Source organism: Ursus maritimus, unplaced genomic scaffold, assembly GCF_017311325.1.
Source record: "Ursus maritimus isolate PB19 unplaced genomic scaffold, ASM1731132v1 scaffold_13, whole genome shotgun sequence".
Lineage (NCBI taxonomy): Eukaryota > Metazoa > Chordata > Mammalia > Carnivora > Ursidae > Ursus > Ursus maritimus.
Window position 1 is genome coordinate 8210848 of NW_024423675.1, and position 23976 is coordinate 8234823.

The following is a 23976-nucleotide window of genomic DNA, read 5'->3' on the forward strand; positions in this document are numbered from 1 at the left end:
TCAAGGACAGAAGGTAAGAAATTTTAATGGAGGTTGAAAGCATTGACTCAAGGCTTCAAATTAAAAATAACTTTTGGATACCATGGACATGCCATTTCTCCTGCTGAATGGCGATGTCAGGGTAGGTATTAAAACATAGATTTCCGTATCCAAGTTGTCTTGCTCATTCTATCTACTGTCTGCGGATAAATTCTAAGAATGGTTGAAGATCATTCTCTTAATCCTTGTATAAACTGGATTAGGGCTGGAGAAATTGTATTAGCTTCCTGTTAAATTGTTCTGCTACCCAGAAGAGTTGAGTCTATCCAAAGTGGGGAGTGGCAGTACACTTGGGGAAACTGCAGGTTTCTCTGAGGGAAGGGGTTTAAGTTATTACTGAAAGTCAATGTTATTCTATGACAGCAGAGATTATGTAGTATATAGTGTCATAACTAAACAAGAGAGGTGGTAAAAATAATTGAAGAACTTTCTGGATCCCTCAGAAAACAGTTCTACATTTTGGTTTAATTATTAATTCAAGGTATGACTGCTCCCCAGAATATCAGAAGCAACTACAATTAAATGTTTCTATAGAAACACATTTTAAGAAAACACATATACACACAACAACAACAACAACAAAGATTTCTGGTTACTTATATCACAATGGCTCTATTTCCTTTTATGAACATTGTGTAATTAGAATTCATTACAAATACTGGCTATTATAGGACTTAAATCACATTAAGAGTCTAAGTTTTTCTATTTAGGCCTGAGATCCCTGTAATCTGGAGACACAGAGTAATGGAGCAAAATGAATGTGGAGAATAAGAGAGGGTATGTGCTGGTTTAGATATGTTATCTCCTAGCCATATAAAATTAGTTAAATCCCTTTAACTCTGCTAAAAAAAAAAAAAAAAAAAAGTGGAACTGATAATATCTCTTCGTGAGTTGTGAATATCCCATGGCATTAAATGATTGAAAGTGTTTTGTATAAATTTAATAACTAAGCATTTGTTGGCGTTATGGGCTATTGATTAGTAATAGTAGGGAACATACTTTTTTTTTTTTCAATTGTAGTCCCTTTTTAATTTTTTTTTTCTGCTTTTTCAAGTTTTTATTTAAATTCCAGTTAACATACAGTTTAGGATTAGTTTCAGGTGTAGAATTAGTGATTCATCACTTACATACATCACCCAGTGCTCATCATAACAAGTGCCCTCCTTAATACCCATCACCCATTTAACCTATTCCTCCCACTCACCTCCCCTCCAGTAACTCTCAGTTTGTTCTCTATAGTTAAGAGTCTGTTTCTTGGTTTGCCTCTCTTTTTTTCCCCTGTGTTCATCTGTTTGGTTTCTTAAATTCCACATATGAATGAAATCATATGGTACTTGTCTCTCTAACTTATTTCATTTAGTATAATACTCTCTAGCTCCATCCATGTTGTTGCAGATGGCAAGATTTCACTCTTTTTTATGGCTGAGTAATATTCCATTGTATATATACACACCACATATTCTTTATCCGTTCATCAGTTGATGGACATTTGGGATCTTTCCATAATTGGGGTATTGTTGGTAATGCTGCTATAAACATTGGAGTACAGGGAACATACCTTTTTTTTCTAGTTGTAACAATTTGCATTGAACATCAGGTCTCTATAACTACAAATGCATCAGAGAACTGACCACTGTCAAGAGATTTATGTACTGAAACATTCTCAAAAATAATTTTCTGGATTATGTAAGAAGAAATGAGAATTCTGTTTTATTTTCTTTTGAATGTTTTGATAATTATGGTCATACATACTAGTCTTTGAGCCCTTTTTATTCTGACTTTTAAAATCACACACATTTAGGGGCGCCTGGGTGGCTCAGTCGTTAAGCATCTGCCTTCAGCTCAGGGCGTAATCCTAGAGTCCTGGGATCAAGCCCCACATCAGGCTCCTCCGCTGGGAGCCTGTTTCTTCCTCTCCCACTCCCCCTGCCTGTGTTCCCTCTCTAGCTGGCTGTCTCTCTGTCAGATAAATAAATAAAATCTTAAAAACACACACACACACACAATTAAAGTTATTCCGTTATGTATCCTTTTCCCTTCATCTAACAAAGAGGGGTTAGAATTAGCAATCAGGTTGGTATGTTCAGGAGTCAAGATCAGCTACCTCTTAAAATAGTTAATAATGTTTAGAAACAAATGTTTCTTGTTTTAGATCTTTCCTAAAGGTCATGAGACTATATTAGCAAGGCAATGGGTTTCACTCTTGACACTACCAATCGTGGCAATATAAGCCTACGTTGGAATGGTTATGCTCACAAAATGTTTAACATAAGTCAAATATGGTCCAAGATATTGTACAACACTGGGATTTCAAAGAAAAAAATATTGCACTGAGTACTTACAAAGAAAGGAAACACACACTTAGTATATATGACTGAGGGGTACTGAATTCACCAAAATATGAAAGTTTGCTTCCAGGTCAAACACAAACCTAAATATTATCCATTTTGGATATATCATTCATATCACTTGCAGATAGTTTTTTAGTCATGACAGTTAAAAATTTCTAGAAAAATTTACATGTATCATCTTAACATCAGCAATATTATTTTTTTAAATTCTGGTCAAACAATGTGAGTTTCATACTACCCCACTAATATTTATAAAATTGAGTATTCTAAATAAAAATGTGAATTCCTATAAGATATTAGAACATTCAAAATATTTATAATAAATGCATAATTTCAATTAATTATGAGAAAGTCTACCCATGATACAAGAAGAAAGATAATTATACAATTTTATTTGGTAAGTATGCGCAGAGAGACCCGAGAAGTACACTCACCATGGGAATCCTTACAAAGTTGGTGAAACCCCACAGAATTATATTTCCACAAAACCTAATGAGCCTCCTAAGAAAAACAGTGCATTAATAAATTGACATTGAATTTTTGGTTTGGGGCCTGACACTTGACAAAGAAAGAGAGTCCAATCTATCAAGCGTCCCTAAATGTTCAGGAAACGTCTTCCTTCCCCATGTGCGTGGACAGAATCATGTTTATTGGTGTCACCTTGCAGCAGTACTTAGTGGAAGATGTATCCACAGTCCAGGTAATACTACCCCCTCCTTATACTGTGCTTAATGACAATCTCTGAGTTATGTATTTCCAAAGATTCCAAGTGTTTAATTTGGAATAGCTATTCTTCCTGGAAGCCCTTAATTTTATCTTTCAAATTCTGTCAAGACATTGTTTTCCTTCCTCTCAGGTCCTTTATTCTATCTTCACAGTCAATGATACCATCACTCTCCTCAATACCTACCCCAGTGGAGCCTACTAATTTAAGCCACAAGCTTGCAGTGAAGAGATTGACCTACCCACTAGCTGGGAGCCAAGGAGCTTGAGCTGTCTCTCAACCATTTAAAGTAAGGGGGAGAGGGGCAGAGATACTGCTGGCATCCATTGTTTTTATAAAATGGCTGTGCTCTAGAATAAATATCCTCTGAGAAAATGTAGCAACTTGGCTACCCAAAAAAATATCCATAAGCCTTTTCCCTCTTCTACAGAGCATGGAGTATTAAAATATTCAGCTTTTTCTGATTAGGGTTGGCGTGGGATCCAGTTCTGCTCAATAAGATATGATTTTTTTTTTTTTTTTTGGCCAGTATGCTTCTTGGCCCTTTACCCTTCTCAGCTCTCTTTTTACCTGAAGATAAAGCACCATACTCATTGTTATTATGAGCATGAGTGTCCCCCACTTAGGAAAGGTGAGCCCAGAAGTAGAAGGTATGTGGGGACTTGATGTCTCTATGGAGACACAAGTATTGTCTGACCACTTATGGATCTTGCAAGAATTGTGTAAATTCCTCACATTTTCCAGCCGTTATCAATTTGGATTTTCTACTACACATAACCAAAACATTCCAAACAGATAAACTCCTTAGAAATGCAAGCCTTCCTACAGTTGAACACCTAATACATCCAATATTACTTTGATGATAATTGTTGAAATTATCCATGCTACCAAAAACAAAACATAATTCAGCATACTTAATCTAGCAAAGGCATCTAAACCACAATTAAATATGTTCATCAATTAGAGTTAAGAGTCTCAAGAATAGGTGGCAATAGATTGATAGTTACTTATTGGTGTGGAAGCAGAAAGTTCCACAACATAGTAAAATGGTATTATCATGCTATTAAAAACTGTTCATTCACCTTTTTCAGAGAACACAAGAAGAAACAATTACTAATGGAAAAAAGACCACTAAATAGTGATGATAGAGCCACCCATAGACAGAAGTGTATATAATATATAAATAATATATAAATATATAAATTAATATATAAATAAAAAAGGAGGCTACTACAATTGGAGATGGAGTGGTAGTTAGACTAAATATTCATGAAGGTCAAACTCAAAGTGCTTTTTAAAAATAAATGAAGTGGGGGTGTCTGGGTGGCTTAGTCGGTTAGGCGTCTGACTATTTTGGCTCAGGTCATGATCTCAGGGTCCTGGCATCCAGCTCCTCCTCGAGCCCCCACGTCAGGCTCTGTGCTTAGCGGGGAGTCTGCTCTGCCCCCACTTCTGCATTCACTCTCTCTTTCACTAAATAAATAAATCTTTAAAAAAATAATAAATTTAAAAAAATGAAGTAAAACAGAATTTTGATGAAATATCTAGGGATGTGGAAACCATAACTTTGTTTTTATTTAAGTAGTACTTTAGGAAAAACCTATTTATAAATTTGGTAACATTTGTATTTGGTTTCATTTATTTATAAGTAAAAAAAAACCAGTTTCTAAGATGTCAAAAATATTTTTCTCCATACATTATTTTAAGAAATACATACTGCATTTTTAAAAATTATTTTGTTCAAGTAGTCTTTTCCTACAAAGGTAATACAAAGGGAAAAAATATCCTCCAAGGGTTCCTCCATTTCTGATTGATGAGGACTTAGTTAAATGAGATCTCCTTTTATGTACATAACAATCTTCATGTTTTTACTTAACCACATGTAGGGTTATTCCTCATTTTCCTTAATTACCATCTCAACCAAGTTTGTTTATCCTAAATGTATTCAAATATGCTATATTCACAGAAGAGACATCAGTTAAAATAAAATTCTGCTTTACATAATGAGTTTCAATATTCTGAGACTTACTGCACCATTACATGGTGGCAGGGAGAAGAGTGGGGTCATAAGCATAACTGCTAGAGAAACAAAGAGCAAATTCCTGAACTAGCATTCTCATGAATTCATTTCTAAGAAAGCTATGACCTTCTGTTAGCAAACACTGTGACCGATTTTCTATCTAGACGATACCTTAGAATCTTTAACCCGTAATTTTCCATGTGAGGAAACCAAGTCTTGGAGAAGTCATGTGATTTGCCCACATTTTCTGTCCTGTAGACTGGGAACTGGAATATGAGCTCCTGATTTTCATACTGGTATTTCTGTCGTAACATGGCGAAGCTTGGCTTGGCTTTGTGGGAGCCCAGACACAAATTACACTCTTACCTTATAACTTTAGAATTAGCCACAGTTAGAACACTCACTTACTTTTCCTTGATTTTAGTTTATCTTTGTATTTCCATTTAGTTGCTTTGTTAAATAGGTCTTTTTAAAACTTTCTTCATTTATTTTATTAAAAAGGTACATTCTACACACACTCACACACACAATGCTTGTAAAATCCTACATATGTGTTTGCAATTTAAGAAGAGTTCATAGCAAGAATATAATGTCTTTCAACAGTTTCTACATAGGTCTAGAATTAATTTAGTATAGCCACGTCTAGATTGTTTTCCTTAATAAGTGATCATTATTTATAGGATACCCATAAAAAATCATACTTTTAAAAACTTGCTCTTTATACCTACACACTAATTTGGAATATATTTAATTTTGGACCTAACGAAAACATATATTCAGTCTTAAATACATGCATTATTACATTTACAAATTGAAAAAATATTGCAGATTTTAAATTTACAAGTCTATATTAAATGTGCCAGATTAAGCTAAAAATACTCACACCTTTTCAGATACTAAAAAGTTGTACCTATCACTAGTTAAGTGGCAAAAAGAGAGAGAGTAAAGTAAAGCAGAGTGCCACATTTTAAAATCAGCTCTGTTTGTTAGTAATATAAATAATACATTGAGCGTTTAGGACATAAGGACACTATGACAAAGGATCAGCTGCCTGAAGTGATGAGCGCAGGGTATGATACCCTAGCCAAATAATGACAAAACACAGCAATCTTTGAATCTCAGTGTTGATACAGCCCTTGGGAAAAGCTTTAACACCGAGGGCTCGGGTGTCATAGGGATACAGAGCGATCACAACTGGAGGCAATCCTCTTGCCATCCATTCTAGTTGACGCTATAGGCAAAGGACAACTTGACAAATTTAGAAAGAAGCAATAAAATCTACTGAAGCAGCTAAATTGTCTGCTAAAAGACACTGGACATTGCCTAAAATAAGGCTATAAAAAGGAAATGCATCCTAAATCACCTTGCAGTAGAGTTTGGAATAAACATTTTTGGCAAAGTTCCCCTGCACTGTCTACCCTGACAGTTTCAGCACACCACTCTTCAGATCCTAAGGCTAGTATTTGGCTTTCCTAAGCTACATGATATGTTTTTGCATGTATACACATGATATACATAAAGTTATTTCCTTTCCTAAGCCACGTGATATTTTTTGCATGTATATATATGGTATACATAAAGTTATTTCTGAAAAGGTTGTTCTATTGCTTTAGAATATTGACTTTCAAGGAGTGGAATTTTAAAAAATAATTTTACATTATTAAGTTGTATTAGGTCAAATTTTAGTTGCTCTAAGGTAGCATAAAAATGTACTTTGATATTACTGTAATTCAAATCTGGGTGTATGGTAAATTGAGACAAATATACTGATATATTAACAAGCTGCTGTAAAGATAAACTCCAAAATCTCAGTGGCTTAGCCCAATAATATCTATTTCTTTCTCACATGATCATTCAGGAACCCAGGTTCTGCCTTGTGCCTCTGCCTTTTTCTAGGGGTTTGATATCATCTGTTCAGCTAATGGATGAGGAAAGAGACTATGGGAAACACATACAGGCATCCTCACATCTTGCTCATGTCTAGATGTTCTGAAAGTAACACACATCACTAGCCCTTACCTTCCACTGGCAGGAACAAATCACACATCCTCACTTAGATGTAAAAGTGTGGTGGTGACAGCTGAGAGGTAAGAAGCCACATCCTAGAGCAAAACTATTTAATGGAAGGGGAACACAGATATTAGGTAGTAATTACTGCCATACCTGATAGTCAACTTTATAAGGAAATATTTATTAAATATATGTTCCACAGTCTTCCTAAATTCATATCTGGATTAACCATGAGGTTTTACCTGTGATCCAAGGGTGTATTAGCTAGGCCAGTGTTATGGCAGCCGCTTTTCTAAAACCATGCTATTCTCTTGAGAGATCACAGAACTTTTCAAGTCATATACCCTTTGAGCTACAGCATGTTTTCCTTGGAACGCTCTGCTAATCCCACTTTTCTGTCTTTTATACATTTCACTTTTCTTTAAACTGAATCTTCTCTTCGTAGCATTCTCTAACCTCTCTAGCTCACATTAACATTCTTCCTCTCTTTAACATCATTTTACACTTAGCATTTTTTTTTTTGCATCACCATGAATTTGTCTCCATAATTATATTGCTAATATCTGGTCAGTGAAAATTATTTCTTATATTTCTTTATGATCCATTCAAGTTTCTGATAGAGTGGATGGTAGCCAGAAATGGTTAAAAAGTGATGCATTGGTATGCTTGACGAATGCATAAATGAATGAATGAATTATATAAACTAATATGAAGAAGTGAAAACAGCTTAACAGTTAAAAAGGAATCTACAAAATTGGTTCTAAGCAGCAAGCTAATTTTAATAAAGATAAGGAAGCACAGAGGCACATATATTTCCCGGTACACCAAGCGAACTTAGAAAACATAGACCTGATATTCTATTTTTATTCATCTTGAATGTTGTCTGGTTTTATTGATATATGTGTATATATGTGCATTTAAACTAAATAATACATACAAGCAGGCCAATACATGTTATTGTTTAAGAGAAGGTCTTACAATTTGGGACTTAAAAGAAAGATATGTTTACAATCAGCACTAAGTCATGAATGATACAATAAATTAACATTGCTAGGAATAATTGATCAGTTGCTTAAATAGCAATATTGAATTCTAACTGAAAGTTACATTTAATCCACATAGACATTATATTATTGTATGTATCCATGCAACTTTCTCTTTTCTGCACAATTTTTCTGCTCAACTTATTGAATAAATACTATGATAGGAATTATATATATGTCTTCTCCAAATTTTACATTCCCATTTTCTGTAGAAGGAGGTTGAAATGTGTAAAAACTTTCTTAAATTTTACAGTCTCTGGGTGTAGGGGGACAGTTCTCTACCAATCTCCTGTGTTTCTGTAGTCCCCCCCCCCCCCACCAAGAAGAAGGAGGCCAACCCCCTGATTGGACTAGGTACTGGAGACAGATGTGCCTCACTTAGGAATTTTACTTGGGCCTTTATATCCACCACCTTGAAAACTAATCTCCTAGAGTTGAAAGTTGTCCAGCAAAGTGTGGTAGTCTTTCTCCCATTCAGACCACACTCTAATAACCCCTTTGAGCTACAGTCTGTGATTGATGTTTGTGCTGATTGGAGCCTCTGGCAAAGAGAGGACTTCCATACAGAAGTGCCCCTCTTGGACTTGTCATCATCTAGACACAATGACCATGCACAATACTTTAGAAAAACAGTGATTATCTTGCTACTGGGTTCTTGTCAGAACTGAGTGTTTGACTCATGAGACCCCTGTGACTCACAAGCCTGTTGTCCACATTTTTGTGTGGGTCAACTCAAATTCAATCATCATGTAGGAAAGACCCAGCAAGTTCTGTTTGTCAAATTGAATAATATATTCAACGTAGCTGTCCTGACCCCAGTGGCCCTTAGCTTCATATGAAAAGTATCAGCTTGTTAGCTGTGTCTTGGGGGAAACTTTATTCCTCACTCCATCATTTGAAGCACAACTACTATTTTAGCAGGGGCTTCAACTCAGAAAAGTTCCCCTAAATATCCGGGCCTGATTCACTAATGATCTGATTATGCTAACAAATGGAAGTAGACTGCTAGGGTTGGGCCCACCTCACGAAAATGGACATGGTCACTCTGTTCAGTGGACAAAACTCAGACTGTTCTCATAGCTCTGGCCAATACTCTCAGTGATGAACTTCGTTAATTTTTTTTCCTGGCTCTTGGGCTATTGCCAATACCAAGTTATTATTTTTTTCCCCACTTGAAAAACTACTGAGGGAAGCCTGGGTGGCTCAGTTGGTTAAGTGTCTGCCTTAGGCTCAGGTCATAATCCCAGGGTCCTGGAACTGAGTCTCACATCAGGCTCCTTGTTCAGCAGGGAACCTGCTTCTTCCTCTGCCTGTTGCTCCCCCTATCTGTCTCTCTGACAAATAAATAAATAAAAATCTTAAAAAAGAAAAAAAAACTGCTGAAAGAATAAACACAATTTCTATTAGGCTATAAAGCAAATTGCTGATTCTGAACGAACCACATAGATAATTCATGTAGCCCAGCCTCTGATGGAACCAATTGAAATGAAGCTGCTGAATGTGTCCGCACTAGCCAGATCGCCACCATGATGGGCAACACATCTGCCATTATAGCCTGGACACAAAGTAAAGGACTCCATTTCTGAGCAGAGGCTATCACTGTATGCTCGATTTATGACTCCTGCCAAAAGTTGATCCATTTTTCTAGTGGTGAAAAAGATTACGCTGTATGATGTGTCACCCCCCACCCACTCCAAAAACATTCCCTATGTTGGACCTTTGACCTCCTCCCAGGATACTCAAGTATCCAAACCACTGCTGATGATTTTTCAAATTAAAATGTTCCTATTCCAATGGAAACAGCTGACTCTGGCCATACCATTGTAGTTTTTAAAACTAATCTGTGTCATATTTTTAACTGTTATAAACTTTTGCAGACTCACAAAGATGTTCTTTTATTGCAAATTCTGTGCAACAGTGGGATGATATTAAAAGTATTCAATGGACCTTCCATACTCCCTAATATCGTAAGGATCTAATACTGTTGAGCATTGGAACAGTCTCCTCAAAGCAGAAACAAAACAGTCTTACTTTCTGCTATCCTTATCACTTCTTGGTCCACACTTAGTAACGTAGCTGATCATTGAACATGACTGTTCCCAGAAGAGATTATCGTGTTGTGGCTGCTGGCTAATTATTAAAAGAAAATGGATAGGAGGTTAAATAGACCTATGTTGAAATTTTGGAATCCTACCTTATTTATGGAAATAATGCTTATTTCTTTCTCCTAATGGCAACCCTACCCCAGCCTGGTTGGTGTACCAGTTTGGACCTGGTTGGGTCCAGGATCCTGGGGGGCACAAGTAAGATCAATTCTGTGAGTTGGTCTCATTCTGCTGCTTGGTGTCTTACTGATTGTAAATGCTAGAGAAGATAAATTGAACAGAATTTGTCATAACTTCTGCCAGTCAAATGAATCAGAGTGGCCAACAGATTAGTATATGTGTAGAAAAAAATTGTCAAAAGCCAAGATGGTATTAAAAACACAGGGTGGGAAGTGTTGGGAGACAATTCTCCTATATGTCTATTGCATTTTGCCTGTCTTGTTAGCAAATCACTGCCTGACCTTTCCCCAAAATTATGTTTTCTATGACACTTGTAGGGTAACAGTTTTTAAAGATAGAAATAGTGTATCTATTTGGAGCAAAAGGAAGGTTTTCCACAGCCATGGAATATATAGATATTGTATCTATTGGAGCAAAGAGAGGGCATGCTTATTGCTCACTATGAAAGATTGGGTTCCCTAAGCTCAGGGAAATGTAACTAACTGTGTGTGCAGGTATCATCTTGCCCTATTCATGTCACTCTCTGGGGATCAAGGCTTGGGGAAAAGCCCATATATGCTTACACCTTGGCTAATAGTGTTTCTGTGAGTAACTGTCCTCTATCTCTGTTTCTACCAGAGTACTTCTATCCATGCAACTTGGGAAGGCTAAATTGTTATCTTGCAAAGAAGGTAAAATCTCAGACCCTTCAGAGTTCTTGACATTAAGTGACAAATCTGGAAATCTGGCTATTTCCTCTGCCTCTTAAACCATGTTCATTCCACAAGAATATTTTGCCTTTTGACTCAATTTTTAAGTTGAATTTTATGATGAATTGAGGGTTCTCATATTCTACATTGTAGTTCCAAATCTCTTCCTTTATACATGATTTCAATGAAATCATTGTAATTTGCTGGCTTTACTTCCTTATGTATATATGGAATTTCTATAGTGTCCTAAAAAGTAGTAAATACAGCAGTTCCCATGATGTTGGCTCAGCAACCACAATAGCCATTTTTGTTCTACCAGAATACACATGCACCATTTAATTACCCCTGGACAGGAGAGAGAAAAAGAATCAGGTTAAACTAAGGCTGAACATATGCATACTCTATGTTCCAATAATTCTGTTCCTTGCAATACCAAACACAAATGAGTGCATCAGTGCATGAAGTAATATACATATAAGACTGTTCTTATCAGCTTTATGCATAGTTATAAAAATCTGGAAATAATATCAAAGACAATTAAAGGTATCATAATTAAGTAGAAATTGAAATATTCAAATGGTGGCATAACATACAAAAAAATGAAAGAGCAAAGAGGAACAAAATGAACCATTGCTACATGCAACAACTTGGATGAAATTTACAGACTTATGTTGCATGGAATATACCAAACAGAAAATATGTACTATATGATTCCATCTATATATACAGCTCAAAACAGAAAGAAAAAGTCTATGATGATAAAATGAGAATAATGGTTACATTTGAAGGACATGAATAATGACTAGGAGAGAAAAAAGGAAGCATTTGGGGTTCTGGTAATGTCTGCATCTTGATCTGGTTACAGAACTCTATTCTCTTTACAAAAAGATTCACCAAGATGCATACTTCATGTCTTATAAGTATAGGCACTACTGGTAGTTTATGTCATAATGAACTAGGTATCTCACTATATGTATTTTATGCTATATGTATCTTATGGGATAACAAAAATTATACCAAAAATAATCAAGTAAAATTTTATAGGCTGATATATTTATGCTATTATGTGTCTATGTGTAACAAAGTTCCTTTGTTCTTATGAGAGAAAATATAAGATTGCTGGCAACTTGAATTATGAATCATAAACTCATGAAGGAAAACATACACAGTTTTCAAAACATGGACTTAATGATCCCAATTAAAGATATCTGATAATTAAGCAAGTGAAAAGATTAAAGAGGGTAAATGAGATTATTATGAAAGTAGTGTGTGTGTGTGTGTGTGTGTGTGTGTGTAGCCTTTTGCTACTTCTGCTTTCTGTTCTAAAAGAATAAGTCTGTCTTTTATTCAACCTAATAAGAGGACTTAAAAAATACCCTTAGTCAGCTAATTCCTAAGCCATGGTGTGAGTTCTTAAAATATTTTATAACTATTATTTTCAGCATTTAACGAACCATTTTAGGAGCAAGCTGAATTTGAGATAGTTTATTACAGTGCAGTCATGCTATTCTCCTGTTCGAAATGTTTAGTTACTACTTCATTACATTATTAGTAAGATACCAACATTATTTAATACCCTGACCTTTAAATTCTCCGTAATATCATCTGGACATATCTTTTCCTCTTTATTACTCACCTGCTTCTTTCCTGACTTGTAGCCCGTGTTTTAGCTAAACTCACACTTCACTGTTCTCTATACCACTACCAATTTTCTTTCCCTCTTATTTAATTTCTGGTTGTTCCCTTGAATGGAAAAATTCTATATATCTGTCTGTTGAAATCATACCCATTTTTTTTTAAACTCAAGTGAAATACCACTTCTATGAAGTCTTTCTTGACTTTGGAGTGATGCCACTCCTTCCAATGAATTCCATCATACTCTACAAATGGTGCTACAGCTATTACTTGAATCTTCCCGGTCATCACACATGTTTGATTTATGTCTGAGCTTCACCAAGCAGGCAAATCAAGGTCTCTCCTCAGAGCCATGGCTTCTCGTAGGGAGACCTCTGACTAAAAAGGAAGGATTTGCTTAGTGCCACACCCACTATCCCTACTTATTCAGATGTCACTTCTGAATACTCAGTAGTATCCATGGCAAATACAGCTTCCCAAATGCAAACAGATTCCTCCACATGTTGTTTATCTCCCCCCTTCATTTCCAGTTAGTTTCACAATAGCATGAATCCAAGGGGGTTCTCTGATCCTTCATAAAGTCTAGGGCTTTCTAGTGACGTTCCACAGCAAATCAGTTGTGGATTTACTTGCTCCTTTTAGGTTTGATGTACAAACTTCATAAGATTATCTGGTATGAATTCTTGAACAAAATCCTCAGTTTTTAACATGTACATAGGAACATTTTGTCCTTCTTTTGATATATATATTCCAAATTTTGCTTTATATATATTTAAATACCTAAAATATCTGAATTCCTAAATTTATTTCATCATGGTTTCCTCTGTGCCCTCACTTAATACAAGTGAGTTCTATCTTTTGGTCTCATACTGGCCATTCTGCTAACTATGGCTACTTTCTTTTTTTTTTTTTTAATGGTTTTTTATTATATTATGTTAGTCACCATACAGTACATCCCCGGTTTCCGATGTAAGGCTCGATGATTCATTAGTTGCGTATAACACCCAGCGCACCATGCAATACGTGCCCTCCTTACTACCCATCACCAGCCTATCCCATTCCCCCACCCCCCTCCCCTCTGAGGCCTTCAGTTTGTTTCTCATAGTCCATAGTCTCTCATGTTTCATTCCCCCTTCTGGTTACCCCCCCTTTCTTTATCCCTTTCTTCCCCTACTGATCATCCTAGTTCTTATGTTCCATAGATGAGAGAAATCATATGATAGTTGTCTTTCTCTGCTTGACTTATTTCACTTAGCATTATCTCCTCCAGTGCCGTCCATGTTGTAGCAAATGTTGAGAACTCGTTCTTTCTGATAGCTGAGTAATATTCCATTGTATATATGGACCACAACTTCTTAATCCAGTCATCTGTTGAAGGGCATCTCGGCTCCTTCCACAATTTAGCTACTGTGGACATTGCTGCTATGAACATTGGGGCGCATATGGCCCTTCTCTTCACTACGTCTGTATCTTTGGGGTAAACACCCAGTAGTGCAATGGCTGGATCATAGGGTAGCTCAATTTTTAACTTTTTAAGGGACCTCCACATTGTTTTCCAGAGTGGCTGTACCAACTTGCATTCCCACCAACAATGTAGGAGGGATCCCCTTTCTCCACATCCTCTCCAATAATTGTTGTCTCTTGCCTTGTCTATTTTTGCCATTCTAACTGGCGTAAGGTGGTATCTCAGTGTGGTTTTGATTTGAATTTCCTTGATGGCTAATGATTTTGAACATTTTTTCATGTGTCTGTTAGCCATTTGTATGTCATCATTAGAAAAGTGTCTGTTCATATCTTCTGCCCATTTTTTGATTTGTTTATTTGTTTCTCGTGTATTGAGTTTGAGAAGTTCTTTGTAGATCTTGGATACCAGTCCTTTATCTGTAGTGTCATTTGCAAATATCTTCTCCCATTCCGTGGGCTGCCTCTTAGTTTTTCTGACTGTTTCCTTGGCTGTGCAGAAACTTTTAATCTTGATGAAGTCCCATAAATTCATTTTATCTTTTGTTTCTCTTGAACTATGGCTACTTTCTGCAAGAAATTACTAATTATTCTTGTAAAAATGTGTCTTTTATAGCTGTAGTGAAGTACTGAAGAACTGTGGGAAAGAACATATCTTGCCTACTCAGGTTCCTTCATCATTTTCATCTACCCACCATGCTCTGTGCCCCTTCCCCAAACTCCAGTCCTGACATAGGATCACCACCACAGCCACTATCCTAAGAAATGCAGCCCTGCCTCCTGGGATAACATCTTCATTTGCAGTGAGCACACCTTCTAGGTCACCTGCCTTTATTATCTAAGGACTCCAGTGATTAGCATTGTTCTGCATCTTCTTATATTTATGCTAATTTATATTGCGTAAAGAGCAGAGACTTGGAACTGGATTACCTAATTTAAATCCCACTTATGTGAGGTGCCCGCGTGGCTCAGTCGGTAAGTGTCTGCCTTTGGCTTAGGTCGTGCTCTCAGAATCCTGGGATGAGCCCTGCATTGGGCTTCCTGCTCAGCAGGGAGTCTGCTTCTCCCTCTCCTTCTCCCTCAACTCATACTTGCTCTCTCTCCCTCTCTGAAATAAATAAATAAAATCTTTTTTTAAAATCCCATTGATGAGCTGTGTGACCTGAACTAATTATTTAACTTCTCTGTTTTCCAGTTCCTATATCTGTGAAATAGAGATAATAATAATAGCTACTTCACAGGGTGATTGTAGCAATTAGGATAATTAACATATGTAAAGAACTCAGAACAGTGTCTAATAGTAAGGCTATGTGAGTGCCAGCTATTAGTACAATTGGTATTGTTATTGTACAAACTCTTGAGTATAACAATGCAGTCTGCCAAAGTTCCACCTTACCCACCTCTACCACCTTCACAACAACTCTCATGGAGCCTTCACAGTAGATATTTAATAAATATGTATATAACTAATACATCGAATGGATTCGAAAGCTCAGCATAGAACCAAGATTACTAAAGCAACGCATCAGAAACTTAAAATAGATGGCTACAAGCATATAAAGATAGAACACTTGAGTAATTAGAATTCCTTTCTGGAAAAAATAAATTGACTTTGGGAAAATAAAGGAATAAATACTTGTTGTAGAAAATGAGACCCTACAGGTAGGGCAGGGGGAGGGTTAGTGAGCACAGGCTGGTCTGCAGATGCACAGAAGAGGGTCTCCTCAGAAATGAGTGAGGGGAGAGGGGGGCTCTAATTAGGAATATGGATATAGGAGCATGTGCTTACACTCAGTAGTTTAGTCTTTCCTTCCAGTTGCCCTATAAGTTTTTATAAAAACTCAATCCCCACCCCCTGCCAACACACACACAGCTTAGTGCCGGTGGACCCCATCCTCTGCCCAAGAAGTGAAGAGTCTGGGCTTTCTGACAAGAATGGATGCATAAGAGAGCCCAAAGGCAGAGCTAGAGAGAAGCAGGAGTGCATGAACTACCAGGAACTCAGAGAAACTGTGGAAAGGCTCTGGATTTTGACCAGTTTAAAAAAAAAAATCAGCAGATGCAGTAAAGCAATGTAAATTTCATGGAGAGAATACGTAGGTGATATTGGCCTTAAAAAAATTGTTTTTAAAAGTTCAGGGGCCCCTGGGTGGCTCAGGTGGTTAGCATCCAACTCATGCTTGTGGCTCAGGTCGTGATCTCGTGGGTGGTGAGACAGAGCCCCTTCTCAGGCTCTGCACTCGGCGGGAGGTCCCCTGGAGATTCTCTCCCTCCCTTTCCCTCTGCCCCTCCCCCTGCTTGCTCTCTGTCTCTCAAATAAGTAAATAAATCCTAAAAAAAAATTAAAAGTTCATTCCCCTATCTCAGTGAATAACGATATCTATTACTGGTTTGGTAAACAGCTATGAATTCTCTCCCCCTCGACCCTTCTCTTTTGGGCACTGTTTATGGTGAGTTTTGTGGGCATAAACAGATTAACGCCGGGTAAACTTGTTCTCTGCCTTCCAGCCTAGTGGTGGACACCCTACCAAACCTTAGCCTTGAAGTCCTTTCCAAAGGTTTCAAGAACTGAATTTGTGAGAGTCTCTTTTCTTGACTAAAATTTAAACTGTGGAACTCAAGAGCTGTCAGTGAGGCAGCATATTCTGGCCCATAGAGCAAGACTCTGCACACTGCAGTGAAATAAAACTAGTCTTGAAAGAAGCAGGAAAAAAAAAAAAGACACCTTGTCTTGAAAGCCAATAACTCCAGGTATTCCTGGGTCCAGCATTCTCCCTGCCGTTCTTAAATCTTAGTGCTTAAATCTTCCTTGATTCCCAAGTTACACAAGTATTCCAGCAGTGGGTCAAACTAGATCAAACTGGATTGCTATTTCTTGCTTACAAAATGTCACACACTCAAGTAATCTCTACTAAGTAATATGTTTACTATCTTATTACATACAGACTTATTTAAAATATTTTACTATAAAATCTTAGGAGCTATTTAATTATATCCCAAATCACTGTAATCCTAAACAATGAGTCTTTTGATAATAAGTGAATATTTCAAAATAAACATTGCCTAAATTTATAAGAGAAATACAGACTTCTGTTATATAAGACTACAATCTCTGTAATAATAAGTAATAGGTTTATTCATTTAAGGGTCTCAATAAGAGATATGACTTCATAGTGGCCTTTATATAATTTGCATGCCAGCCTTTCCCAAACGTTATTTGATGTAACACAGTATTAAGATTTGTTGTATAGTAACACTATGTAGTTTGTTTACTAAAGGTTTTCTAAGTGTCTTTAACATGCTAATGGAAACCCAAACCTTCAGGATGAGGCTCTTAAATACAGTGTTTTCTCAGACTTACTCTACCATGGTTTTTTTTAATTTTGTTTTTTTTTGCTTGTATCAGATTAGTCATTCATGGGGCTAGAGCTGAAACATGTTAATACACAGAGTTGAAATATATTTTTATGTGGAAAAAGAACAGTGTAACAAAGGAATACATCTGAGCATCATGCCTTGAGAGGTATTTAGAAGGCCCTAAAACTCAAACTTTCTTACCACTCAGATGGCCTAACTTGAAATGACAGTAGTAATTAAGCATAACAATTAGCATACTTATTAAGCGCTTGTTGGTGCCAAGCTCTGAGCATTTTACAAATTTCTTCATTGGATAATTTAGTCACCACAATAAAACTGGCAGGTTGGCATGATTATTCACATTTTACTGGGGGAGGAAACCTATCCTTACAGCGTAGGAGTTGGGATTCTAAACCTGTCAAACTGAATGTAAATAAATCCAAAATGTAATAACAGACGGTAAGAGGTTATGTCTTAATTGGAATTCATTTAGAGTTTTATTAGATCCACACCCAACAGCAAAGTTAGTTGGGAACAAGGCACAGAGAAAATGGAAAATGTGGCTGATACGTAAGAGAGAAAGTGAAGAAAGTTGGAAGGTGAAGAAAGAACTTTGCCTAAAATAAATGGGTCCTGGGAGACCCAGGTGCAGAAGGAGGGCACCATTAGCTATCAGGGACCTGGTGAAGAGGAGGAAGACGTGCAAAGTTCGCCTTTCCCGACTTTGCGGTTTTTTAGGACCCACATCGGTGATGGGGATAAAACTTAAATGGAAGAGAAGTGGGGACTTTGAAGTCACGAACTGGTCATTATAAATCTTTTCTTGTTCCTCCTCACAGCTGGGCTCTGGCAGCCCAGTGCTTATCAAAGGAGCGGGCCTATGGAAAGCAGTGATAAATGCTCTTGGGTTTGGACACAATTGAATTGAACGGATGTGAATTGAATTGATTTGAATCAAATTAAACAGACTCCAAACTGCTGGAGAAACTATTTCTATTTTAGATAATTTTCAAAGGAGTTTGGAAAATTGCCTAATTTAATGTTCTCTGATGAAAGGTGGATCCAATGCACATTCAACGAAACCCAAGAGCATGTGCAACTAATGAGTGGCCCATGTGGGACAAAGGCCTAGTTCTCTGATTTCCTGCCCAGCTTCACTTCCACTATGTAGCACTAGATAAGAACTCGCTGATCTCTCAATCTAAAGGATAATAAGAAAGGGATAAGAATGAAGATAATTTTTCCATTTATAAATAAAGGTTGTGAAGTTATATTGGAGAATGGATTGTTAATGGTACTACCAAGAGCCATGTTTCCATAGCATGTTTCTAATGTTCAAAGAGAAAGTGGCTTAGACAGTCCGCTGTGACTTGCTTTTACAATCAGAGGAGAGTTATTTGAATGCTATGAATGAAGATATAAATGTACTAAAATAAAAAGGGAAATAGGTAATGGCCTCATTGTCATTTATTGAATTATTATCACCATTTCTATTACTAGTGTCAACTTTTTATGGCATCACCCTGATGAAATCAGCCGTGATCATGTAATTTAATTCATCATCTTCACAATTCACCTCAAATACTGGCAGCTTTAAAATCAATCAAGATAATGTGAAAAAACAAAATTGAATGTGAAGATATGAGTTTGTGATAAGGTAGGTAACATCCTGAGTGTTCAGTAGTAGAGATTAAATGTGCTAAATTATTTGAGAAGAGATTATGGGTATGGCAATTTATCTTTCTAGTACTCCATCTTGACACCTTAGAAACACCTTATGAAGCAAAATCCATGAGATACTGCAATTCAGAAAAGGCATATTTTTTGTTATTTTGAAGTAGTTCTCCAGGAAACGATACCATCTTTTACAACATTTCTTGTAACATGGGTGGATATTTCTTCAAATTATATGTGAGAAAAACTCATATGTAGAATTTGATGAAGACCTTATTTGCCCCAAGTAATCACTTGTCCAATTTCAATGATTCCTAGTCTGTCCACAGTGGGGCAGCACTCTCCAGGAAAATGAAACTCATATCATCTATAAAACTGCATACAGTGAAAGTGACCACAGATTACTCCAGAAGATGGTCATCATGATCTGTGAGGTAGAACAGACACCTAGGTAGAACTGACTTATGTTTAAATGGGTTAAAGTAATCTCATAATTGAATTTTAAGAATTAGAGCAGGACCTAAAACATATTTACAATTGTAAATGTGTTTTGTTTTGTCTTTTTCCCCAAATGAAAGATTTTTAAAACATAAATCTTTAAATATTTTGCACATGATTTAAAGAACACTTGTCACTTTTGAGTAATAAACAAATTTGGAGGGAGGGAGAGAAAGAGTGGTTGCTAAGGGCTGAGAGGATAGAGAAGGAGAGATAAATCGAAGTTTCGGTTGCAGACGATCTGTAGGCGAGTAAGATGACTAAGTACAGTATAGTGCCTGTAGTCAATAATACTGTATTATGTACTTAAAAGTCTGCCAAGGGGATCTTATCAACAACAATAAAAATACATAAAGATATATACAATATAATATATGATAGGACAAAAGAAAGAAAAAAGGGAGTAAGGGGAGAAGGGAGGGAGGGAGAAAACTTTTGGAGGTAATGAGTTAATTTATGGGATAGATTGTGGTGATAGTTTAATGGGTGTATACTTATATCCAAACTCATTTAAGTTGTATACATTAAATATATTACAGTTTTTTAATGTCAAATATACCTCAATAAAGTGGTTTTTACATATGTTTTTACATTTGTTTACATATGTTACTCACGTTGGAATTTTCTGGTAACTGGTACTCTTCAAATTTACTTTTGATGTTACATATTTTCATAACAGGGCTCCCCTGCTTTCTGGTCTTTCATTGTTGTGCTGTCTCTCATCCAGCTAGACCTAAAGCCTCCAAATGTGATAATCACAGAAACTGCTGTATCTGGTTCATCTTGGCCCCAGACCTCAACCTGAATCAGTTCCTGTTCCTCTACTACCCAGCCCTTCTTCCACAGCTGGCCTCACCCCAATTCCCATAGACCTATTTTTCTGGCCAGTCCCAACACACAGTTCATCATATGTCTCATACATTTTAATATGTATGACATTTCTTAATGAATAGATAATCCCAAAGTCCATGTTGAACTATTTTTATGAAGTCAAAGCATCCCTGATGCTAAAGACAAAAAAGGAAACATGGGTTTAAAAATGTACTGAACAATCTCAAGTATGAAGATTAAAAGGTTATTCATTAAAGTATTAGTAAGTAGAATGCCATATTATATTTAAAACACTGAGAAAAAGTATCATTTATCCAGAAATGTAAGGCTGTTTAATATTAAGAAATCTATCAATGTGATAAAAAAAATGGTAAAGTTCTACGGTAAATCAGACGTAATATGACGCATAGCTGAATCACGTAACACATGTCCACTTAAGTCAAGGACAATACAAAAAATAACCTTATCATTATTTAAAATTGTTTTTCATGTGCTAGCCACAAAGATTATTGGAAAGAAACACCATTAATATTAAGAGATGTTATGACCTTTAACAAACCCCAAAGAGTTGACCAATAAAGAAAGTGTTAAAAATTTAATCCAGTCTTCTAGTAATTTAACACAAATCAGATACAATTTATCTGACTTCAAGACTTTTTAATGAAAGCAATAAATGTTATCTTCGGATGAGTTAACCTAAGAAGAAACTTTAACATTAAACTTACCTGATAAATATAAGTTCAGATGTCAACAGTGAAATGAAAATATCTAATGCATTTATATACTGGCCACCCCAATTAAAAACTGTGAATTTTTTAAAAATTAGTTCTAGATAATTTATTAAACTATAACTGACAAGAAATTAATGTATATTATAAAATACAAATATTAATGGGGGCTTATTTTACCAAAATGTAAAAATTTATCATAAATAAAAATATAACTGTGATCGTGGTACAAAAATGCACAAATAGAATTACAGAGTTAAGATGGCAGAGGAGTAGGGGACCCCTTTTTCAGCCGGTCCCCTGAGTTGAGCTGGATAGGTACCAGACCAGACTGAACATCCACAGAATCAGCCTGAGAGGCAGGAAGATACATCTGGATCTCTACAAATGAACATCTCCAGCGCTGAGTATTGAGGTACGAAGCGGGGAGCCGTGAAACCGCTCACAGATATCGGAAGATAAACGGAAGGGGGAGGGAGCCGCCGCATACGGGCACCAGGAAGCGGTAGCCACCTGCACCGGGGAGCGGGCTGACTTGTGGACCAGCACCCACGAGAGAGCAGACTGAGACTGTGAGCCGGGGAACGCTCGTCACCAGACTGAAATGGAGCTCCGGTGTGCTCACTGGAACCAGACTGAGACTGGGAGCTCCAGAGCCTGCGGGGGTGGCTGGCGGCTGGTGGTGTTAGAAACACAAAGGATAGAGACGCGTCGGCCCTGGAAGTCAGGGCTGGGACGCCGTGTGGGGCGCACATCCCGGACACTGCAGGGTTGAGCAGCACCAACAGAAACAGAGTTAAAGTGGCCAGAACATCAGTGGAGAATGGTCCACGATCCCTCTGTTCTGAGACAGAGGCTGAGATTCGGCCACTGCTGCTCTGACTCTCAGAAGAGGCACAGAAAACCACCAGAGAAAGCTGCGAGAGAACAAAAGCCTGGAAAGACCGGCTCACAGGGTGCCCATCCCCATCGCCCCACGCAGGGGACATGGAGACTCTACCCTAACAGGGTTGCCTGAGTATCGGCGTGGCAGGCCCCTAACCCAGGAAGCAGGCTGAAAAATCAAGAAGCCCACATCCCTAAGATCCCTATAAAACAAGGGCACACGGCCTGGGTCCCGGTCAATAATTTGGGCTCTGGACAACCCCGCAACCTCTCCTCATCAGAATGACAAGAAGGAGAAATCCCCCCCAGCAAAGAAAAGACAATGAGTCTGTGGCCTCTGCCACAGAACTAATGGATATGGATATAACCAAATTATCAGAAATGGAATTCAGAGTAACAATGGTCAAGATGTTGTGTAGACTTGAAAAAAGTATTAACGAAAATGTTAATGAGAATATAGAATCTCTAAGGGCAGAAATGAGAGCGAATTTGGCAGCAATTAAAAATTCTATGAGCCGAATGCAGTCAAAACTAGAGGCTCTGACGGCCAGGGTGAATGAGGCAGAAGAACGTATCAGCGAATTGGAGGAATGGTTAGTGGAAGAGAAAGCTAAAATAGACTCTGCGCTCAAAAAAATCCAATCTCAAGAACGTAGGTTACGGGAGATTACTGACTCAATGAAACATTCCAATGTCAGAATCATCGGCATCCCGAAAGGGGTAGAGGAAAACAGAGGTCTAGAAGAGATATTTGAACAAATTGTAGCTGAAAACTTCCCTTATCTAGCAAAGGAAACAAACATTTGTGTCCAAGAGGCAGAGAGGACCCATCCCAAGCTCAACCACGACAAACCTACACCACGTCACGTCATAGTGCATTCACAAATATAAGATCCAAGGATACAGTTATTGAAAGCAGCCAGGCCAAAGAAATTTCTCACGTACCAAGGCAAAGTTATCAGAATTATGTCAGACTTGTCTACACAGACCTGGCATGAGAGAAAGTTGGGGGGGGGGGCATTTTTAAAGCTCTTTCAGAGAAAAACATACAGCCAAGGATCCTTTATCCAGCAAGGCTGTCATTCAGAATTAAAGGAGAAATAAAGAACTTCCAGAATCTCCAGTCATTGACCAATTTCAGAACCATGAAACTAGCCCTACAGGAGAAATTAAGGGGATTTCTATAAAAAGTAAAAAGGCCCCAAGAGTGATACAGAACAGAAAGTCACAAATTGTAGAAACAAAGATTTACTGGCAACATGGCATCATTAAAATCATATCTCTCAATAATCAGTCTCAAAGTAAATGGCCTAAATGCTCCCATATAATGCCACAGGGTTGCAGATTGGATAAAAGACATGACCCATCCATTTGCTGTCTACAAGAGACTCATTTTGAACCTAAAAATGACCCATCCATTTGCTGTCTACAAGAGACTCATTTCAAACCCAAAGATGCATTCAGACTGAGAGTAAGGGGATGGAGTACCATCTTTCACGCAAATGGACCTCAAAAGAAAGCTGGGGTAGCAATTCTCATATCAGATAAATTGGATTTTAAACTACAGACTATAGTTAGAGATGCAGAAGGGCACTATATTATTCTTAAAGGAAGTATTCAACAAGTGGATATGACAATTATAAATATATATGCCCCCAACAGGGGAGCAGCAAGATACACAAGCCAACTCTTAACCAGAATAAAGAGACATATAGATAAAAATACATTAATAGTAGGGGACCTCAA